The sequence below is a fragment of the Lingula anatina genome, chromosome 2, assembly GCF_051362555.1.
Source record: "Lingula anatina isolate TDL-2025a chromosome 2, LinAna3.0, whole genome shotgun sequence".
Classification (NCBI taxonomy): Eukaryota; Metazoa; Brachiopoda; class Lingulata; order Lingulida; family Lingulidae; genus Lingula; species Lingula anatina.
In genome coordinates, this window is record NC_141768.1 from 45,625,306 (window position 1) to 45,648,340 (window position 23,035).

The following is a 23,035-nucleotide window of genomic DNA, read 5'->3' on the forward strand; positions in this document are numbered from 1 at the left end:
TCTACACGTAAAGGTACATGCAGTATATATATATATATATATATACGACAAAACATAAAAGGGATATAACCTCAAGAACTTACTTCCATCAATTTAGGAATACATGTAGGCGTGTGTTTTACTGGAAGTCCTATTTCCAATGGTTTTACGATATTCCGTTTCTCTTCCTCTGTGAGTCTCGAGGCAGAGATTTCATACGTCAGACAAAATTTACCGCAATGCACTTTCACACGCAACCTAGCAGTGGTTATAGATAAGACGGCCAATAAACCACTGTATTTTCTTGCGTTTCTCTGTTCTTTTTTATTTCATTTTATCGTTTTGCTACTTCCTTTTTCGTAAGCAAATATTATTTCACGTGGCTATCATCAATCTTTTGCGTAGATTTAGCCGATATAAGACCGCAGCACGTGGTAGGGTTAAAAACTGGTTGACGTATGTATGTACCGGTATGTGTGTGTGAGAGAGAGAGAGAGAGAGAGAGAGAGAGAGCACTGGCTCCGTGATAAGCGGCTTTTCTTTACGTAGATAACATGTTGTAAAAATCCCCAAATCCCGATGTTTTTCGCTGTATTTTGCCACACTGTTTACTGGACACCAATCAACGTGATCAGTCAGAGCACAAGGCATTACTACATACTTCTATATTCACCTAGCAGGATCAAAAGGTGAGGTGGGCGCGTCTATACTTCCAAAAAAACACGAGTAAATCTGCAAGCAAGTCAGAAACCTGTGTTTTGTAGGGATTTATAAGGAAGGCTTCAAATGAACAAACACGTTGTTTATCAAGTTACCAAAGACGAAATAACGCCTGAAAGCATAAGAAACTCATAGAAAATATTGTGCTGAATGAGTAGGTAACAGTGCCACTCATATGGCGTGTCTAATACAGGGTGTTCCGGAAATCTGCAATAATGCTCCTTATGTCAAACCGATCGCGTAACCCTGAGTTTCACAGCTCTGATGGTGACTTTCCTTACCCAGTATATTTCCATTCATGTCTGTCTTATTTTTTTGTTTGCCACTATATTTCCTATCATGCTAACACCCTGCGAATCAAATTCTACATCTGAACAATATATTCACACACAAAACCTCTTTACCTGAACATCCAAACGAAAATATGGAACACGAAGAAATGTAGAATTTCAATTGAATAAAACCCAGGAAATGTGTGTATTCATAAAGCAAATACCTGTATGATCTGAATGTTAAGAGTCCTATGGTTGGCGTGTTTGATCAGTACTCTGGGGAACGCTGGTAACCGTGGATAGTCATATAAAAACCTTTCCTTAACAGTAGACTGTCACTCATACAACGATGTGAAGTAATATAACACAGAAAAAAAGATGTCGAAAGTATGACATATAGAGCTGGTGCCAGTTTCTAAGTTGTTCTCGAAAAATCCACGTCCACACAACATGACCAGTTATAATAGCTGACATAGGTTAAGGTGGGACTACGCACCTTCGTTTATTTCATGTAAAGTAAGTTCCATTGAGTTTCAAATCCACATCTTATAAATATTACAAAACTAGAAAAGATTTCACTGTAAGCATGTGCAGTGTCATTTGTCTTGTTCATGATGCTGAAGGGGCGTGCGGTTTTTCATCTTTTGTTAATTAAACCATTTCACACTTCATGTAGGTGCGTCACGTGTCTTTCTACATGTATTTTAAAGCATAATTTGCATTCAATGTGTGTCATGTTGATGTAAGTTTGAATTTATTCTCTTTAGTTACTGCTTTTGATAAAATTAACAGTTGCAAATGTTTAGCATATAAAACAGTGCCTCAAAAAGTCGAATGCAAGATAGAATTCCCACAAAAGACATTCCAATCTTGTAAAATCTTTTGCAATAGTGTTTTATCCGTGTATGCATTGGTTTCCTTTTATTGCATGGTTGAGACTATGCTGAGAACGTCGAGTGATTTAAATTGACTATAATTTCCTTAGTTCTTTTTTTACATATAATATACTTTCCCTTGGGCCGTTGACCAATACCCTTAAAACCGGGTGGTTCGCCTCTATACCTTTCAAATATCTTTCTGCTTTGCTGTCTTAGTATTGAAATCACTTTATGATATTACCATATACCACCTAAGTCTCTCTCACTGATCACTATTTAACAAATTGGCATATAGTATATTGAGGGCGGTATTGTGTGGTATCGTTTTCTGACATATCTTTAAGATGCAACGTTATAAACATGTGATATAGTTTATTATGTACCCACTAGTCTTCTGCTTGTATGGAGTGAATTCACAGACAAAGACAAAGACTTTCATTTTACATTTACAATTGTTTCAATGTTTCAAAACAATTTTGTCATTAAACAACTCCTGTGCAATTTAATTCGACTAATTATGTTTGGTAATCCCAAGATCGCCACCTATAGGGGAGGCTGAAAACAAAAGCCTTTTATTTAAAGATTTCCTTGAACATAAGTTTCTTTGAATCCCTTCGGCACCACATCCTCACGATATGATCCGCTTCTAACCTTTCAGTTTATGTTAAACATTTGATAGCGTAGTACTAGAGCTTGTGACTTAAGAAAGGCGATTATATTCGCGCGACATCGTCTTACGGATTTGCCAATGGGAAATGCGCTTGCGTCAGACTGGATTTCACGAGAATGCTATCACTCGTGGAGGCGTGAAAAGCAGGCATAAGTGTTCAAGGACAGGGGGGTATCCGATAACATCCGAGGCGTGACGCATACGATGCCGGATCACAGTATTTGAGAGAGAGAGGGAGACAGAGAGTCAAATAAATGGTGAATATAAGGTACATGTAATACCGGTAGATGCATCTGAAAACAATGCTACGAGAACCAATCACTAAATCACAATGTCTGTGCCAAGAGGGTTTCAAAAGTTTATTTCGCCCTCTGACTCAGTCATCCCATTTACTTTGGCTAACGGGACCATCAGCGCGTTTGTTATGTACACTATCCCCTGATCCCTGACCCGGGGTCGCAGAGATGCTCGTTTGCGTTCCCTTAATCATCGTCCCAGGGCGCCGGGCAGCATCGACACATTAATTACGCGAAAATATATGTCTTTTTAACCAGAGGTGTTGCGTTGCGGGGAAAATATAATACGTGTTCAGTGTTCATATATTTGTTGATCTGTATTCCTGGAAATGACGAATGTTAACCTTTTTTGTATTTTATTGTTCTTTCTGTTTGGTGCTGTATCTTTCTTTTTAATTCAGCTTATTTCTTCAATCTAATTCGGGTGAGGTGGTGGCGTAGTGTTTGGTGGTATGGATTGAAACGGCATTTTACTTGTTTTTGCTTTTTTATGCTCTCACAAGGATTTGAAGAAAGGAAAAATATAGAGTATTTTTATTCACTATTTCATCGGATAAGTAATTTTTTCGTAAAATAACTGTTTTTACTCTTTAAGTTAGTATGAAAACAAAAGACATTTCCGACAATCTTACAATTTTACCATTCATCTCCTGAAAATAAAAACAGACCAGTAATCCCAAAGTTTTATAAAATTCCAAAATAACTGAGTTTGAAAAAAAATAGTTTTATTCTTTGCTTGACCCCGAGTCTAAACCAGACTAATTATCAAATTACGCGTCCACAAAACCAAGTTCACTCCAAGTTCAAGCTACCGACACAATAAGCTTAGAGGGGCAGGAGGAACGCCTGCCACGATCAGATGATCAAAAAGTTGATGTCAGAAGATAAGTTTACATTAAGTCAGAAACAGAGCAGACACAACGCAGGCTTTTCGGTTCACTTCCAGTTCTTCCCCTCGCCTCACCATGTTTGGTGCGGCTCGGCTCGGGTTCGATAGGATTGCTTCTGACAGGGCTGAATGGGGTTCCCGGCAATAATTTCGAAGCCTGGGGTAAGGCTACAAATTCACTCTAATCAGTTCCAAGTGGCATCCATGTAAAAATAATCTGGAAGATTTAAAATTTCCTGTGCAAGGCCCTTAATCTGCGATTTTGTCATAAAGATCTCCTCAGCAATTGGCTCAGGCTAGCTGGCTAGATCTCCGCTCTCCACAGCGTCCTTCGTAACTGACGACTCCGTCGAACACAGCAAGAGTTGAGTTACGGATGTGAACGTCACTGTCACCGAGCTCTTCGAGCTTCATATTTTTCAGTTAATTCAGGAATTAATTGGGAACTCAGAGCGTTCCTTCCTGTATGAATTTTCACATTTGTAAGTCGGGTCAATGTGACAGAGCAGTAAAGCCGCACGAGATGAAGAGTACTTCAAAGCACAGATTACTCAGTGTGTGTTCTCCATATTATCTGATACATATTAGAGCCCCTTTCCTCTTCACACTATTTCATACCTGCACTGCAGAACACACGCAATGAACATTCCCAATTTTAAGTACATTACAAGCAAGCACTGGCGTGATGCGTGGTTTTCTTCCAGAAGATAATAAGACGAGTCGAACGGAGATCTCCTCATTACCTTATGATTTAGTGCTCGAATAATTTCCTCTGCCTCTGCGAGCTTTCACAATGAAAAACTGAGCCATTGACATCATTGGAAACACGGCGAGCAGTATTTGCGTTCGGGTGACGCATGCGGCGGCGGTAAATTGATTGATTGAGGTCAACTGGGGTCATTCAAGGTCATCCAGCTCGCGGTGACACATCTGTCGTTCACAAGCTGCCAGACACAACATGGCGACCCTGTCCCTGTACCCAATGTAACCTTTTCCAGTCGAAACCATAACAAACGCTTTGCACCGTGACAAATTCACGGGACATCGAACAACCGCAACGCTATCCTGTTGATAGACAAGACATGTAACCTGCTGTCAACTTTGGTCTAAGGAACCGTTTATGATGCCATAACATCGTATATCTCAACAATTGTGCCCTCACTCGAAACCTTAATGGCACATTCCTTTGTTTTATATTAAACCTAATCATTTAATCATTGGTAAAGTAAAGTAAATATTGATGCTAAATCAGTGAGATATGATGTATGGATTTTCTACTTGGGTAAGCAAACACCAAAGAGAATCTACAACTCATTTCGAAAACATGGGCGAAAAAAAGAATTTTTGTACCATTAATTCCAAAACTTTTCAGTCAAAGTAGTTTGAAATGATAATAATATATTGAATTATAATAGAGTTAGCTTATTTTCTCTGAACTGTGTTTTAAAATAACACCTTTTAACATCAAGTTAAAGAAACATAAAATAAAAAAGTTTTACAAAAATAGTGAAATATAATACACGTGAGTCGTAGTTTCCAATGTATTAATACACTTTTTATAATGACAGCCGTAAAACATCAAAACCGGCGGCATCACCAGTTGTCACATCGACAATTGCTGGAGATTTCAATAAACGTCAATGTCGTCTACCTCAAGCCCTCCTAAGGTGAAAGACGTAAGCATAGATGCTGCCCATTAATCGATTATATTTTTGACCAGTTATATTTTCAGAGGTTCAAAGCGTTATCCCGCGTGTTTCATAACATTGTCTGTAGTATACTTAAAGAGGAATGGTGAACCTAAGCAGACGATATTTCCCAACGCCTCTTCTATCACGGCCAGGGGTTAAACATCCACCCATCCTTCACTCCCTCCTTCCATCTGCTGGTCTGACCTCATCTCGAACTTTATATCTGTTTCTCTCATGTTAATTTGTGTGTTTTTTCTCGTGGGTGAGAGAGATTGTATGCATTTCTCTCTGTTCCAATTTGTAACAGATACGACAAAGAGGAATGGCCACACGTGGGGAGGGATAGGGAGTAATAACCATTTGATGATGGAAACCTGAAAATTAAACCCCGCTGCTTCAGGAATAAAACACATGCCAAGTATCGTGCTTCTTTTGCCAGTTGCCTGTTGCTCGGTAACAGAATCCAAGCCTAATATTTCTGGAAGCGTATGGCATCCCCCAACACAAGATAGCATCCGTCTCTTTAGTCACTTCTGCCTTATCATGAGGGGGAGATTCCAACTCCCCCTCGGTATGATAATTGTTTTGACATTCCTCAAACTTAAGAAAAAATAAAAATATCTGGAATGGCATATGCATGCGCGTGATTTTCATTTCTCCATATTCGTCATCTGACAATCAGTCGATCACTGTCAGAAACCAATACCAAGCTGAGTGTTCATTAGGAACAAAAGCACTAACTGCATTTGTTTAACAATTGTTAATGCTGCTGCTAATTGGCCAGATTAGCCAGCAATTAGCCACTCTTTACAACAGCCGGTGCACCGGAACCTGTGTGGCTTTCATAGTGCCATATGTAAGGTCGTAACTAGGTCAAATAATTAATTAATCAAGCGTCTCCAATCAGGATGCCCTGTAGCGTAAAGAATAGTACTCGACTGTAGATATATATTTAAGGTCACTCGCAGGCGTTCACACGAACCCAAGGCAGCAGTCTTCTGGGACCTGCCCCGTTTATCAAACCCGTTATTAATGATATAATGATTAAAAATAAACATCTTACCTTTGGATACTTGTGTCGTCTGCTCCTTCGGGAGAGATTTGGAACTGTCTCCAACTGATGACTGCTGCGACGGCAAGGAGTGTGTCGGCAGCTCCAGGTTGCCCTACGAAAGCCTTTACCTGTGCGCCTCCTAGTCGAGCCAGCTGATGCCAGGGTGTATGGTGAACTCCGCTACCTGCACACGCCGTCACAGACTCGGGCCTCGTGCACAGTCTCCCACTAAATTGGAGCATCGCAAGTATATATTTCTTAACCATCGTAAGTCGGGTCCTGGGGAACAGCCTCTGACGTCACGGTATACACGAATAACGTCACTCCATTTCAATGTACATTCCAAGTAATTAGTAGCGTAGTAACGGGCCTTCTGATTGGCTGGGATTTAATTTGAACCATGGTTGGTTAATATTCCATATCGTCAATGGCTGGCCGTCTTACTTCTGTAACGTCAGGCCCCCGATGACGAAGTTAGCCGAGCTATAGATAGAACAAATAAGAAAAGCAATATTAGCACATCATATTGCCCGCACTTCGCCAGTCGAACTCCTCGAACAATGGAATGCGAGTGGTGCTTATCATAACTTGCCTATTGTAATATGCTACAGAGCAGTACGGCAAGTACGTCAATAAATTGATTTTCGTAAGGATGGATACTATATATAGAGAATACGCTCAATTAATGGTTTAAATAAAGTCTGTTATTGACATAAACCGTTCTTGAGTCGTGTTTAACATGGGATTGGGTCACCAGCCTTATAAGGAGTTAATCTCCGGGGATAAGAGGGGGTCGGGCGGTGCCGTTTGGGAACATTGCTTTGGGTCGGTTCCAATAGAAAGGCAATGACGTCTTATCTGGCTATGAGGAACCTAGGATAACAAGCCAATACCCGGACGTTGCATGTAACCAGAAAGGCCTGGCTCAGGCCGCTCGTGTCCCCAGCTAAACTCTGGATTTCTCCCAGGTGGAGTTAGCAGGGCTTGCGGAACGCCCGGGGTTTTTACAAACAACGGTAAATTTCAAGCCGCCATGAATGAATAAATGTATAAATCTGTGGAATGCGCTTCGCGGGCACGTAGTGTTTACAAATCGAATTATGGTCTCTGTGTAAACAAAGGCATCATCCGCGTAACTCATAACTTATCTCAGCACGGTCTGTTTTAGTTGTAAAAAAGGATTCTGTCCAGTTGAGCCAAGATGACCGGTGCTTCCATTTAACATATATTTGGCGCTGTGTTTTATGTGTCGGTTTTATTAGCCATTGGGTCGCATGGGACTTGGAAAAAAAAAAAAGATTGCTGCAACTCCCTCTACACGACAAAATAAGCTTTTGACATCGTTGAACTGAGCTATTGATCGATCCAAAGAAAATTCAGTTTACTTTTGGTACAGGTTGTTGAATATTACTGAAATCGTATTTCCATCTAAAGAGAACCACGTGAGCCTGAACAAAGTATTGGATCAAGAGTCGTGAACGGTAGAGAATTTATTAGTGCTTGAGTGACAATAGATCGTGATAGAGTTACAAGTTTAAAACAGAGAAGAAAGTAGAAAATAAAACATATTCAAATATCAATAAGAAATTTGAATCCACAAGGACTCGGCTGTAATACTTCTATAATGCGACATCAAAATAATGAAAAAGAAAAAAATCTAATCTAATAAAAAAGCAATTGCCAATTCCAACTGTTCTCAAACCTTTGTCTAACAAGAAACAAATCGTTTCCTTTCGCCCTAGCACGTAGCATAACTAGAATCACATTGTTATTACGGCTGTACATAACTTGAAACAAAATAAAACACAAAAACAGCTCAAAGAGCAAATATGTGCACTTGGTTAACTGAAATGAGAGGGGCCGTGGAAGTATGTATGCGAAGAAAAAAAAAGAGTGCTCTTGCCGCAGGCAGGATCAGAACAAAACCTCTGGCTATGGCACACACACCTAGAACAAATCTTTCCGGATATACCTGCATCCGCGTTAAAGTATATATATAAATCACCCTATGTTCTATGTATTTATATTCTAGTAAATCACTCTATCTAAATGTTTACACAGGTGAGGAAGATTTATATCAATAACGATCAATTCGGCAGACGCGGGGAATTCTTTTCTACAGCCATTGCCAAAGTTATCCAATTAACGCACCTTGTTTATGGCCCTCTCTGTGTTAGGGAAATCTCGTCTTCTTGGAGTTCTAAAAACTGATAAAATGCGTCGGATGTTAAGAGGTTACTGGACGCCAGAGATACTGGATAAGGGTGTTCTGAACGTAATGGTCTCATGGGCATGAGATAGATGTCAAGAACCAATCAGTTACGTGGCTGTGATATATGGTGTGAAGCACTGCGGGGTTGAACGCATTTGATACGAACCAGCTAAGATGAAACGATTATAAGTTTTCAAGTTTCCGCGAAAAAACACCGAGAAACCCACACAGTCCCAGTCCAGAGTTCCAGGCTAAAATTAACCCCCAGTAATTGCTGGGAATCGCTTCTCAAACACAAACGACTCGAGTTCATAACATGACTATCATAAAACATTCTCGCAGCCATTAGTTTTCATTAAGCTCGTTTCGCGATGTTTTTTCCTCCCTGTACTCAATAGTGAAGCCAGGCGCGATCTAAGACCTCCAACACCTGGGAAGTACATCTGTTTGGGAGCAGATCTGGTTACAGCCCTTTCCTCTCGGGCCAAAGCCTATTAATAGGCTGTTTTAATGGTTTGTAGGAACCTAATTAAAAAACGAGCTAAAACAAGTAAGCCAAGACTCGTTGGAAATAAGCCTTGCATAATTATGGTTCTCCTTCACGTGCGTGAGCCGAAAACGGAACGAGGGTCTAAGGCGCTACATATGACGCTGACGTCACACATCGACGTCGCCGCCGAGATCCCGGGTGCAGGGATTCAGTGGCCTTGAGAGGGGAGGTAATGAAGGAGGTCGTGACAAAATGTTTATTTGCATGCGACAGGGACGAAATCAATAATCTACCTGGCCATAATCACGTATTTTCATTCTTTGGCACGATTTCAATTTACGGCTAACTTGCGGTTTTTGAGGACAACGCGACTATGGCGGCGAGCAAGGGTCTTTTTTTAGATGTTTTCATTTAGTCAGTTCGAAATTAAGGTGAAAAAGTACAGTGTAGAGTGTACTTATATGCATTTTTAAAACTTACAGGCTTACAGTTGATGATGGGGAGGAGAAAGAGGAACGGAAGTTGGGGGAGAAAGATAAAATCTTGACTGATTTTTTTAATTGTAGAAGTAACTCATCATGTGTTTTATACTTTATCTTGACTTTTAAAAGAATTGACAAATAGGCTAAGTGAGTTGGAAGCCAAAGAAAGGAGCTTGAACGAGCTAAACCCTTAAGATCTTCATATAAACTGTAACATGATGTAGTAAAAAAAAGACATTGCGCAACATAAACAGTGGAAATCGCAACAATTTTCGAAAATAACCAGCCTTCAGTTATATAGATATACAATAGATAAACAATATATAGATAAACAATATATTGAACAAATACAGAACACTCATTTGCATATGATTATAACTGATGTTCGTGCATCAAAAATTTGGCGGATAGATACAACAGAACTAATCGTTCGGGCATCTGCTTACCATGACCAACGCCGCATAATGGTAGTTTTCTGACATCAGTTTTCTGAGATTTTTTAAGCTGGATTGATGGCCGTCGTTTCGAATCTAGCCTTGATTTTATTAATGATATTTATATATATTTTTGCGATATAATCATCTAATTTCAGTTCAAGTTATGCGTGACAAATTTCTTTGTGAATCATTGAAATCCACAAGTATTTACACACAAGAGGCATGCACCATTATAAATACAATTCCCCTTCAACTGACCCTAATTTGACCTTGCTATGGTCTTGACCCTATCTTGACTTAATTTCACAATCATTTCGAATGTGTTGCAAACGTATTAAGGAGTAAAAGAGGCTTTCGAATTGTCAGCTTCAAGTACCTCCATACACGACATTAATTGCACACACTCGCAATCGAGTGCTCGTAACCTATTATTATACATCCTAATGCATTACGATTTTGCCTGTTTTCTGTGATCAAGTCACCACTTGAAAGAGATAAACAGTGTTAAACCGAAATTGTTTAGTTCATGATTTTTAATTCCTAAAAACATTAAAACAGGACTCTACAAACCGAGTGGTCGTCTTACAAAAGGCAACACAAAGGGGCGTTACAGCAGAAAATGCTTAATAATTGTAGCAACTCCTCTTTGATAAGCTGACAGGCCAGGGGCAACATAAAGAATCAATTTTCTGTCTAACAATATGAAAATTAAAGGACAAGTTAATTGTTATCAAACTGTGATTCAAAAGTGATTCAAATGTTCACTTTTTGGTGGAATGACCCAGCTAAGATATGTATGATTAACATTCTAATCACCTACATGTCTCTTTAAAAAAGTCAAAACTAAATACTATTTCAAGGTGAAATATTAATTTCGTGGATCTGGGTGCCTTGTTGCATTTTAGGTTTGAAAATAGGGTTTGGCAATGCTTACCCAAAGCAATAAACTACGGTAGAGCAGTCAAATTGTATAAAAGCTCTTTGTTTTATAGACAGAAAACAAAATCAATTGAATGTTTTTATTGTCTTATGTAGCAGTGACTTTTCTACATATACTTTCCAATGTAACAGTACGTCGAAGACAAATAAGTGACACAAACACACGCACATTGTTTTCCATAGTCGCATGTATCCTTACACCAGCTGCGAGCGGAAATATTAATCTATAGACGAAGTTGATAAAATTCCTAGATTTGTCACACTAGCACATTTGGAGATAGTCGTGGGTGAAGGCAGCATGCGATTTCCCAGAAAGCTTTGATTGTCGTAAAATACAACGAGGCAGTGTGCGTAAGAAAGGAGTAGCATTGCAAGGAGTGCATTTTTAAAAATAAAATATTTTAATTGTTGAGGTTTAACCATGCTTTGTCCATGGGAGTGGTCTCCACCCATTCAAAGCACTGCATTCAAGTGTTTTGATATCTGAGGGTGTCCAATCCCTTCCCATTGAGGTCTTTTCGTGTCGTGTCTTTCGTTGATAGCTTACCTGCTTTGAAAACTTGACGATCGACATGCATATAGCACTACTTATTTACAGTTCTCGATTTAAACATGAGCCCCATTCACAAACCCGCACACGCACACATGTACGCTCATGCACAAATACACACACACACACACACACACACACGCAGACACACAAGTATCATGAACAAAAATTAACCCCCTCGCCACATCTTTGAACATAGTCACAAATTTCTTTTGAAATCCATTGCTTATTAGGACTACATACGTGTATCAGATGATAAGACTGATGAAAAACTCACTGTGATGAGCTGTATACGCCTTTAATATACCTAATATGTAATGAAGGATCTTATCGTCATCGCATTGGGAAGATTACAACTATCATAATTTATCTTTTACAAATCTTTAATCATATTTCACAAGTTATTTAAGTCTGTTTTGTTGCAGAAAAATTAGTTTGTGACAAAAAAAGATGAACTAAACACACACACACACACACACACACACACGAGAGAGAGAGAGAGAAAGAGATGCACGCAATCGTTTGGAAAGTTGAGAAGGGTAAGTTAACTCTAGATTAAGAAACCAGGGTAATTACATACTTTTCTTTAAAAACCTTTGTTAAAACCGTCGATGAGATATTTGTAAACATTAGTCCTTCCCTCAGATATACTTTTCATGCTATATCTCTCACGGAATCAAAAAAAAAAAAATACTTTTTAACGGCAATGGTAGGCTATATTGCTCTGGAGATCAAGCGAGAAAGGGGAACACGCGTACTCTTGGAGACTCCTAACCAGTCTGTTAAATTGTACAATGTTGCCGGTGGTGATATTCTAACTAGAAACTAAATGGCCTTGGCGCTTAATGGAGAGATTGTATGACCGAATAGTCGTTAAGATGGGTTGGTTTAAAACATATGCGAGAATAGCAGACGAAAGATGCCTTCTGTTGGTTTTCTGTAGTTCGTTGCACGCAACATGTCTGATGTGGTTCTAGGTATATGGGAATCCTTATCAACCGCCTCTTCTGCTTACTGTAAAACTCTACGTGTTGCTATAATAACAGTACTCATATTAACAAAATTAAGACCGTTGCTTCGACACGTTTAAGTGGCCCATGGGTCGATTGCAATGGACGCCGATACGTCTTAGTTCTTATGTCGCCCACAAACATTACGTTTGAGACGGTGAGCTAAGAAAAGCGGTTCTAAATAAAGAAAATTATGAAAAAATGGAAAACTAAAGGGTAGTTTGACAGGCTGATATTGCAAAACCTCCGAGTAGAGAGAAACAAGATAAAGCGGAGATAAACAATCATATCTACACCGTGTTCAACACACATTCAGCTGCTCATGGCGTCAAGAAAAGACACCTCGTTTGCGGTTCCACATTGTAACATTCGACGTGGCATTTGGGGTTGGCTGAGCAACTATCCGTGCACTTTGGTGGAAAGAGAGGCATTTGATCAGCGGCTTGCAGAAATGAGAGCCGCTTTGCTGCCGGGCATTCTCTTCGCCTCTTCCCCCGCGTGCCTCGCGCCCCTGACAAGTCGCCCCCCTCTGCGCTGTCATTCAGACCTGACTTAAAGTATGTCCAGTAATACACACCAAGATACGGACAAAACGAAATATTTCGTGCTTGACCAGACCATCCCGCGATAGACACCAAGATGTGTGGAGAGAACGAGATATTTCGTGCTTGACCATCACGCGATAGGCAGACCGGGTGCTGACCCTGGCGTCCACTTTCATAATCTCAGTCACTTTATTTCCAGATTTAACTTCTGTGCCCTTCTTTGCATATAGGCCACTCCTGTTTTCACTCCATTTGCAATTATATTTTTTATCTCATAAACACTTTATATTTATAGGCCCATTTAAATTATCTAAATTCTGATTTTAATGGACAGTCACTTGCTTTGCGTGTTTTACACGCTGTCAGTTTTGACATCTTGTATACATGTATGCACAAATTGTCAAGGCTTTAAGATTCACAGGTGCACCTGCACAACTGCCGCCCATACTCACACGGCATACTAATCAAAAACTTCTACTCTTTCGTTAACCGATCATCACAGATCATATTAAAACTGACGCTCTCTGCATGAGGCCTCTTTTAAGATCCCGCCTCCTAGACTTAAGTATAGGCTTAATGAGGCTCTGGAAACAGTTATCTCTCAAGTATTCCTAGTACAATTACAGCGTGTTCTCTTTTAGTACATGTCTCTACTTCACTTGATTATTATTTTTTCGATGGTAATTGATCCAGTGGAGGTGCTACTTTTTTTCTTTCAAATAAATCTCTAAAGGATGTCTGTGTGAGTGTGCGTTCTTTGCAGTGTGTGTGTGTGTGTGTGAGAGAGAGAGAGAGAGAGAGAGAGAGAGACAGAGACAGAGAGGGGGAAGGAGAGAGAAAAAGAAATAGAGAGAGAGAGAGAGAGATGAAAGAGGAAGAGAAAAGAAAGCCAGCGGGGGGGAGAGAGAGAGAGAGAGAGAGAGAGAGAGAGAGAGAGAGAGAATTCATGCTTCATGCTTCAGGAGTGAAATCGTTTGAAAGGCAAACGGTGCGCTCACTTGCACCACACAACCCGTCCAAAAAACTTTATCTCATACAGTTTTCTTTTCTTCCATCCAAATCGCTGTCAAAACACAAAATATGACAGTCTAGTTTGAAACAACAAGGGCAAAGATCGTTGGCACTGACACAATAACGATTGAGATGCGGCTGTGTCTTTCTCCAAGTTGCAGAACCAGATGATAGCAGACTGTGTCCTCTGCAAACACTGGAAGAATTCAGAAACTGCACCTTGAGTGGCACAGCCTTCGGCATTCACTATCTATTTCACCTGCACAATTCCACCTCTATTCAACTTCAATAATCACTAAAGAAAATTTGTGTTGAATTCTTACTACAGTTAGAGCTGCCAATTCTGTGGCTTTTCGTCTATTGACACTCATTTTTTACAGTAAATGCCTGTTGGTTTGATGTTACTGTATTGTTACTCTATTAATAACGGGCTAAACAAAAGATGAGAAATAAAAAAATTGGCAATTCTTGAGAACGGGAAGGGCAATTTCATTTGAACACTCTTTGTACTAAAGTACAAAATACTTACATATAAATATAGGCACCGTGACTTTATCGGAATATTTATTACATCATAGTTCTTTTGGCCATACCTTCCCAAACACATACATGTTGGCATAGGACGTAATCTGCAACTTTATGACATGAATAACGCAAAGGAATCGGAGTTGCAAATATAGATAATTAGAGCATTTAAAAGGGGAAAATATACCCAAAATTCTTACATTTAATCAATATTCACGGCCGTAAGTCATTTGTGACCTCGAATGATCCGTGTCATGTCAGATTCCAGGTAACAACAGAGAGATCGCTGAAAATGACGACTTTCTAAAATCAAACATGAGTAATGATGACGTACCCACAAAAGTTACTCCAAGCCTTAATCAATAACTAAACACATGCTTTTTTCTTTTGGTGTCTTTTAAGTCACATTTTCTTTGAATGAGGGCACAGGTGTTGACGCAGTCCCTACTTGAGGCAATAATACGCAATAGAGAAATATTGGAGAACAATAACTTTCGTTTTAGTTACTGATTGAGAGAACTATCAAAGAGATACCAAGTGGTTCCCACGGCTCATGGGAAGGTTTTCACCGCGTAATGTAAAATGTAAAAAATAAGAAAAGAAGGCATTTGGAGAGAAGTAGGTACAAGGGTACGGGGGTAAGATAAAAAGAGGTGATTGGTGGGGTGGGTGGGGTTAAAGACGTGTGTGTTACTGGTAAAAAGGGAGAGGGTTCATAAAAAAAGACGGGATGGGGACAGTACAGGTATCGGTGTGGACGCAGGTTGTGTTTTTACATTGTAACTTTATTCACATACGACTAACAGGTATCTTCCGTTTTGTCTCAGAATCCCCTTTCTTTCCAGGTATTATAAAAGTGATTGACACGATAATCAATTGGACTCTTTTTCTGGATGCTTACTATTGTCTAGCATGGGAAAATTAAAAGAGAGAGAAAGAAAGAGATCAAACAAAAAAACAAGAAAGAAAAAAAGGAGGTGCTGATATTGGAATGAAAATTAAAAAGATGGGAGCAAACAGAAAATGGCAACCCGACACGGTGAACCTGAACCTTGCTTACGTGACTCGATGGTGAAAAGAAAATCGGTGAAATCATATAAGATGTCTCACGATAGATGAGAAAGCATCCTTCCTTCCTTCTCACGATGACACAGGCTGCAATATTGACGTGTTCGCCGGTGATACCCGTCATGCAACTGACACATAGGCTTCGAAAACATCCACTTGTTCAGGCCGCTAATGGCGGGTCCATGATGCCATGCAGGGATGTTAGTGTGGCTGAAGATGGGATAAGGCCGCATTTGTCAAGGGCACCAACCTTAGCTTGCTTTTTGCCTTTTCAGATTAAACTCAGCACATTAGAAAGGCAGTGGAAGAATTTTAAACAGGCGCTTGTCTTCCATTCATGACCTATCTTCAATCGATTTCAGTATTTTCGTGATTGGGGATTTACATATGATCTTACTGAAAAGCTAAGGTCACGTAATACAGTAGGATTGGCCCTTCCTCTTTCCAGAAAACTTGCCTTAAAAAGTACAATGCAATTCCAATCTCTAATGTATGTCTTGGCCCTAACCACCCGACAGTATTCTAGCCTCGGTGTCTTGACACGAAAACGTGAGCACTCAAAGCAAATGAATAGAAGATAGGGATTTTTTTCATGCACTGCACAACATTTAAAGTTGTCCACGAGTACGAAAACGACTTGGTTAATGAAATTAAAATAGAGATAACAAATATAAAAGATATGTGTTTTTGTTTGTTTGTTTGTTTCTTCTCTTTCTGCAGTCCCTGATAATATATTTTAAAGCTCATAATACTCTAAAAGATCACCTTTCACGTATGAAAACGAGTGTGGAGTTTACTGTGATCATGTATAAGACATTAAAATAAGAAATACCTACATTCGATAATAAAACTATATCATTAGTATCATTATAATTATTATCACCATCAAAAAGAAAACATGGCATTCCATAGTAAATGACACATAAGTCACTTAATCAACAAACGCAGTGCCATATTTCTGTATAAAGAAACAATTACATTACGTGCTATTTAGACTGACTCCGACTTCGATTTAGCCACTTAACAAATGCTTTATATATAGCCCGTATTTCTGATTTAAGTATTGCTACTGACACCGTAAAACCACAACAAAATCAGTGAACTAAGCTATCCATTGACAAGATAAAGAAAATGCATAGTAATGTCTAGATGTAGATTTATTTTAATAAAAAAGTAATTATAGTCTCTCTCTCTCTCGCTCTCTGTTCACTGCTCTAGTAGGAACATATACTCTTTCACGCTGTAATTTGGTTGTTTACCAAGAATGGGTCTGGTTTTAGTTTTAGAGACTTTGTTCAAGTAAATCCAGTTATATGAAAGCGGGTTTATAAAAAGGGGCGACCAATATTAAGCATGAAAAGGTGAATGAATAAATACATAACTGTAATCAATGTTTGTCTGTCTGTCTGTTTTTTGTTTGTTGTTTCATTTGTTTTTCTGGCTCGACTGTGTCAGTTTAAAAAAAAACTCGCCAATATTGAACGTTGCAAAGGGTGCGTTTTCTTTTTCTTGCTTCAAAACCAGTATGCGATGTTGGTTCAGTTTATCTGCTCAGACTTCGTTCTCTGCAGCGCTGCTGCAAGAACAGTGTATTGTTCGCGTTTCCCATTGCTTTGAAGTGAAGATAAGGGAAGTCAAAAGGGCTCAATGTCTTTCTTTATCTCTAGAACAGTAACCACGATATCTGCCTTTCTCTCGTACATTCAACTTCAGGATATCCGAGTAAGTACTTATATAATGTTGCAATTGCAATTAGTATTTTAATGCTACATCACTTACCCGCTTGTGTTAGGAATAATGGCTTTACATTTTGTGACTGAATTTTACACAGACTTGAAAAACGAGAGTTCTAAGAGGAAAGCATTAGGTGTAAAGTGCGTCAGATTATTTAATGAAGCAAAGGGATATTTGACGGGGATAATAACGGCACAAAAAAATTAAAACGAAAGTCAATAAATAAAATTAATATCTGTGAAACAAACACGTATACTGTGGTTTGAAGAAGAACAGAAATGTTTAATGAACGAAAAGTGAGAAAATCATCGGCATGTCGCTACTCGCCACTTGAAGACTCTTCTCTTCGCTGACTAGGAGCGCCCTCTTTATGCCAATTTTGATGTTTCTTTTTACTGCTAGGTGTCACTACCGTACAGTCTCTCATTCATTCTACTACCACAAGAGGGTGTTGCTGTCAATTTCACGTGGAAAAAAAAAGCCGAATGCATCAATTGTGAGTAGAAAGATAACAGTAACTCACCTGCCGGAGCAACTTGATGGTAAGACGAAGACGTCGTTAAATTCCATGTCAAGTTGTCCCTGCGTATGGAGTAGTAAATCCTATAAATCCAATACCCTGCAGGTGTAAGTTGTTGGTCTTGCACCCATGGCGAAATTCGTTGCGAAATGGGAGAAACTCATTTGCTATCCCGGGCGCCTTGATTTTTAAGGCACAGATCAAATACATCTCAATAAACGTAGAATGGAGACGCTGAATGAGTGTCATGTTTTATATTGTGGTTTCCAGCCACTCCGCTGCTGTGTTGCTTCACGGGTCTCCGGGAAGGAACTACCGTTTCTGAAAGGAAGACTTCTGTTTAAATTCAACCCTTTTATATTAGAAACACACCGCAAATGTTACATCTTTAGTGCACACTTGACTTTTGGATGTGTGCGTTCCTAAATGTCAGAACGAAAGCTTCAAATGTTAAAATCCATTTTTGATTACTTTTACATCTAACATTTTCGTGGTATTTCCCCTGGAGTGGATATAGATTTCGGGCGAAACCATTTCCACGACTGATGGGGGTGAGAGAGAGAGAGAGAAAAGAAAGAGAATACCCAGGTTCCGGCTGGGTGGTTTGAAGCGATTTTGAAGAAATAATCACCTGATGGAACATTACTCGATCTTTTATCCGTCTTTGCGTTGTAGTGCGTAGCCTATTTCCACCAATATTATCCTCCTTGTAAATAGCACAATCCTGTCATGTGTCTGGTCCACGCGACACTTATTGAAACGTGGTGGTATCCTAGCAGGTGATGGTGAGGGGAATCACACACATTCCATCCCCTTATATCACTTTGCGGGAGCAGCACTCAAGAATACTTTATGTCGGCTTGGGTTGTCGGACGTTTCTTTCCCTTTTCCGAAAGAACCTATAAAGTGAGCAAGACTCTCCACTGAATCGATGTTAAATACGAGACTTTCAAGTTTGGCATTTAAAACGAGCCGTTTCGATTAAGCCTGTTTTTGCCTCTCCCCTCCTCTCCCGGTGAATGCGCGTTCGCCGAAGGCCTGGTGACATTTTACCGACTCGGTGTGATATTTACATTTGACGGGGAATGCGAGTACGCGCTTTATTAGAGCCACCGCGGTAAATGGGAGAGAAATGGCAACGGCGTGAGAGGCGAAGGGAGAGAGACGGGAAGACAATCTCAGTTTGCGTGACCTTTCAAAACTAGCATTGATTCGATTTGAAAGCCCGACTCCATGACCTATCGTTTTTTGTCAGTGACATTTCTTGGCTGTATCTGATATCGTGTGAATTTCTCTTTTTCGTGACGGTGGATCGATGGAGAGGTAAAAGTGAAGTATTCCAAGACATCTTGCTGCTTGAAATAATCCCGGGTCATCAGAGACCTGCGTCCCTTTCACTGCCTTCGGATAAATCACTTTGATGCACCCTTGAAGGTTTTTTTCTGACAAGCCCCTTGGTTAACAAAACCCCTCGTCTCCTGCAATCCCCCCAGAAACCGCCATCCTTTCACTTCAACTCGTCTACCCAGAAAGTAATATGCAAAACAAACAGTCTTAATTTGCGTTTAAATGTCACAGATCCGCAACTAATTGAGGCTCGGTTTTCTCTTCAAAGTGAAGGACAGGTGTTGCTGTATTTTTGTACTCGACTGTCACGTTTCATTAGAGACCAATATTTCTAGGATATCACGTTGCATTTCCTCAAAACCCTGGGGTACACCAGGTTTTTTCCTCCTTCGGTTCTTTTTCTTCACTTAAATGGATATAATTATGCTTCTATAGTTACAGCATACTTTACACTTAAGTAAGTGAGATGGACAATCGCTAATGTTTAAAAGCGTTGCTTCAGTATTCTCCAGCGTTCGAACGCAACTAATTTAAGCGCTTGAGGAGATTTTTCCCACCTCTCCCTCTAAGAGAACAATTAGACATCATTCTTGCATTACTTCACCTGGGTGGCTGGAATACGTGACGTCGTCAGCGCGTGAAGGGGGCAAATGCATCGATGACGAAGCAATGTGGCTGAAAAAATAATAAATCGGGAAATTAATTTCGGGAAAGGCTTACAATATGTGAACTAGTTTTGCTTGTTTTAACATTACCCATTATGTCTTTTTGATTCTTATTCTGAAATTGCAATGGTGAAACGTTAATTTATGCGTGCGCGCCTTTAATCTCTGAGCGTGCTCTCTAACAACGCCAGTCTCTCCATACAGCCGTACGTAAGACCGTCAGTCCCCGCCCCCCTGCGTCCGTCGGTTCACATGTCAATCCGTGAGTAAGTCCCTCCGTAAATCAGTCTGTCAGCCCGTAAGTAATTCGATATATATTCTATGTTTTAATAGAATATATCTAATAGCTAATAAAGAAAGAAAAAGAAAAAGCACTTACGCTTGCAGCTTTGCACACTTCGATGCCGCTTTTCCTCGCAACGCATTACTGCAATAGTGTAAAACAATACGTGCGTTCTCAGCCCCAAAGCACATCTCGCGGTTAAACTGTGAACTTTAAGAAAAAACTGACAATATTAGAAGAGGCCCCTACTTCTCTTCTCCACTTCTCAGCCTTTAAAAGATCCCGCAACGGCCACTTAATGCGAGCTCTGGGAACAAATAAATGGAAAATGTCTGATTTGAAAAGGTCAATTCACCGCGAACTTATAAGACAAATGTCATAGATTGCATAATTGGTCGTTTATCCGTGATAACTGCGATTTTATCCCTTGCAGATGGCTCTTTATGCATACAAACAAAGGGGAATCGTTGTCAATAGACTAGTCGTGACGACGGTTCTTCAGTTCAATTACTGTTAAAGCTGAACCCTGATTGCACGTCGGAGATCAATACTTATTGCTGGTAAACAAGCCCCAGAGCATCTTTAACACGCTTCTTAATTACTGGGAATAATAATGACCTCGTCTAAGCTGCGAGGAGAAAAGAAATGAGACGCTTTTTAATGAGCCTGAAGGCAATTTGTTGTTCTTTTGTTGATCAGTTATTTTTGTGTGTTTTATATTGATTATAGATATATTTGTCATTTCTGTAGTGTGCAGTCTCTTTATTCTCTATATAAATGTATAAGTGTTGACTGTTATAATATCAGTATTGACTAAAGATTTTTGGTACGTTTCTTCGCCTGTCCCCCGACCCCGCCCCTCTTCTCCAATGCTGTTAAGATCAGTTTAATATTACTTCTTCTGATGTCATTCAGTTCAAACCTCTCTCCCTTTTCATCTCTCTGCAATCTTTTTTGTCTTTTTTGTTGCCAATGAAGCATGCTGTTAGATTTGTAATTCTCTTTTTTATTCATGAGCACTGGATTAATCATTCCAATCGTTGTGTTCGAAATTTTCTTTTCAATGCATGTCACCAGTGTACCGGTGAAACGCTCTCTCTCTCTCTCTCTCTCACACACACACACACACACACACACACACATATATATAAACAAAGCGCCCTTAATAGATCAAACGCGAAGAATTCTCTTGGTAATTACACATTCTTTGGAACAATAGCTGAGAACCGAAAGCACATACCATAAAGACATCAAAACTGCAAGACAAACTAGGTAAACAATGAAGTCAATGCAAAATTGTCGCCAATAATGTTCTGTGCATAACATTATTAATTTGGATATTCCAGTGCCCAAACCCCCTTAATCCCTTAATCCAAATGCTCTTTATCATCAATACCAGTATATATGCAATTGACTGATTTGATTAACTTGACATCATTTCTATCATAATTAATTTGTATCTCACCTGTCAACGTCGCGTATCCTTGTGGTCATTTTGTGTGGTTCGAGGGTTGCAAGCGCTGAAATCCTGTTGCCGACAAGCTGACCCTTGGTCTGGCGTCTGCCCCCCACGCATTTGACGTTGTGGTCCATGGCAACACAGACATACGTCATATGTAAAACACTGACGTACGCTACTTCAAAATTGAACAATATCGCGTCCACGCTTGGTCTGTTTATAAGCGGCTAGATTTACGTGTGCATTGATAAAATTACAGGTCATTCGCGCCAAGCTTTGTAGCAAAGGGAAGCTCGTGTCGTAACGGTTGCCATGGTGATCATTAGAAATCAATGGAATGACGTCTCGAGGCGGGTTTCTCGCGTAAGGCCAACACGGCTATCTCTGGCTGGAGTGCCTTACGCAAAATCTCGCACAATCAGATCAGTTGAGTAGGTGAAATAATGTAATAGGGAAGGCGACGTCTTTCTGATAACGGTGTTTTTTGTTTTGATAAACCGATCTGATTTGGCTTTCCGCGATATTTAGCACAGAAGGCCCTACAGATTGCTAACGAGCCAAACTCCAACCTTGGCATCTAAGCCAAGTACCCACGTTTTCGAAGGATGACAAATATAACCTTTTCAACCATTAATGACACTCATGAGGAAAAATAGAAAATCTGTTTTCTGCGGCAAGCCTGCAGTTTCGGTCGCTCTGGGAATAGCTAGAAGTAGGTTAGTCGTCTGCGCATCTGTGCGTATCACCATCGTTTTCCCAGTGTTGCCAGTATCGTAGTTCTCAGTACGGTCTACCCATAGTTCCATTTTTATAATGATTTTTAACAACAGAAGAAAAAAATGAAAAGTAAGGGAACTTTTTGGCACAATGGGTTAGAATACTCCAACAACGCTGATTCCAACTTTCTAGAGAATAACCAGATCTGGCACCTATGAAGATATATTATTGATTCGTTGAACTTAACGCGTTCAAGACGGGTGGGTTCCTTAGTTAACCGAGGCAAAGTGGTGACTCAATCAGGAGTTAGCTGGTATTTAAAAACCGAGCCCAGTCTTCCTTGTTGTAATCGGAAGAAATGTCAGTCGGTCGGTTGGGTTTCAAAGAGCGATAGAGATGAGTAATCCTAAAAAATGCAATCAAAATGCTACGAAAGACGGTTTTAACGCGGGCAGTGTGATCGTGCCCAGGAGTTCTATTGTCGGTGCTGTCAGTCTCGTTCTGGCATCAAAGATCGAAATTTCATCATTAATATTTAGTTGTGTGATTCATATCATAAAATGTTGGTGTTTTTACACGTCCATTTTTATTT

The 23,035-nt window shown here is 39.8% G+C and overlaps 1 protein-coding gene across 1 annotated transcript in view; it reads right to left on the reverse strand.

Annotated features, from left to right (window-relative positions):
• The window catches only part of LOC106169955 (nuclear receptor subfamily 4 group A member 2), a 53,566-nt gene extending 33,864 nt beyond the window's left edge, over nucleotides 1–19,702 (reverse strand). The window contains exons 1-3 of the mRNA XM_024074817.2: nucleotides 18,604–19,702; nucleotides 17,976–18,293; nucleotides 6,459–6,932 (exon numbers count right to left, since the gene is read on the reverse strand). The gene's annotated coding sequence lies outside the window, so the exon portion shown is untranslated. The remainder of the gene's footprint in view (nucleotides 1–6,458; nucleotides 6,933–17,975; nucleotides 18,294–18,603) is intronic.
• Between the last annotated feature and the right edge of the window lie 3,333 nt (nucleotides 19,703–23,035).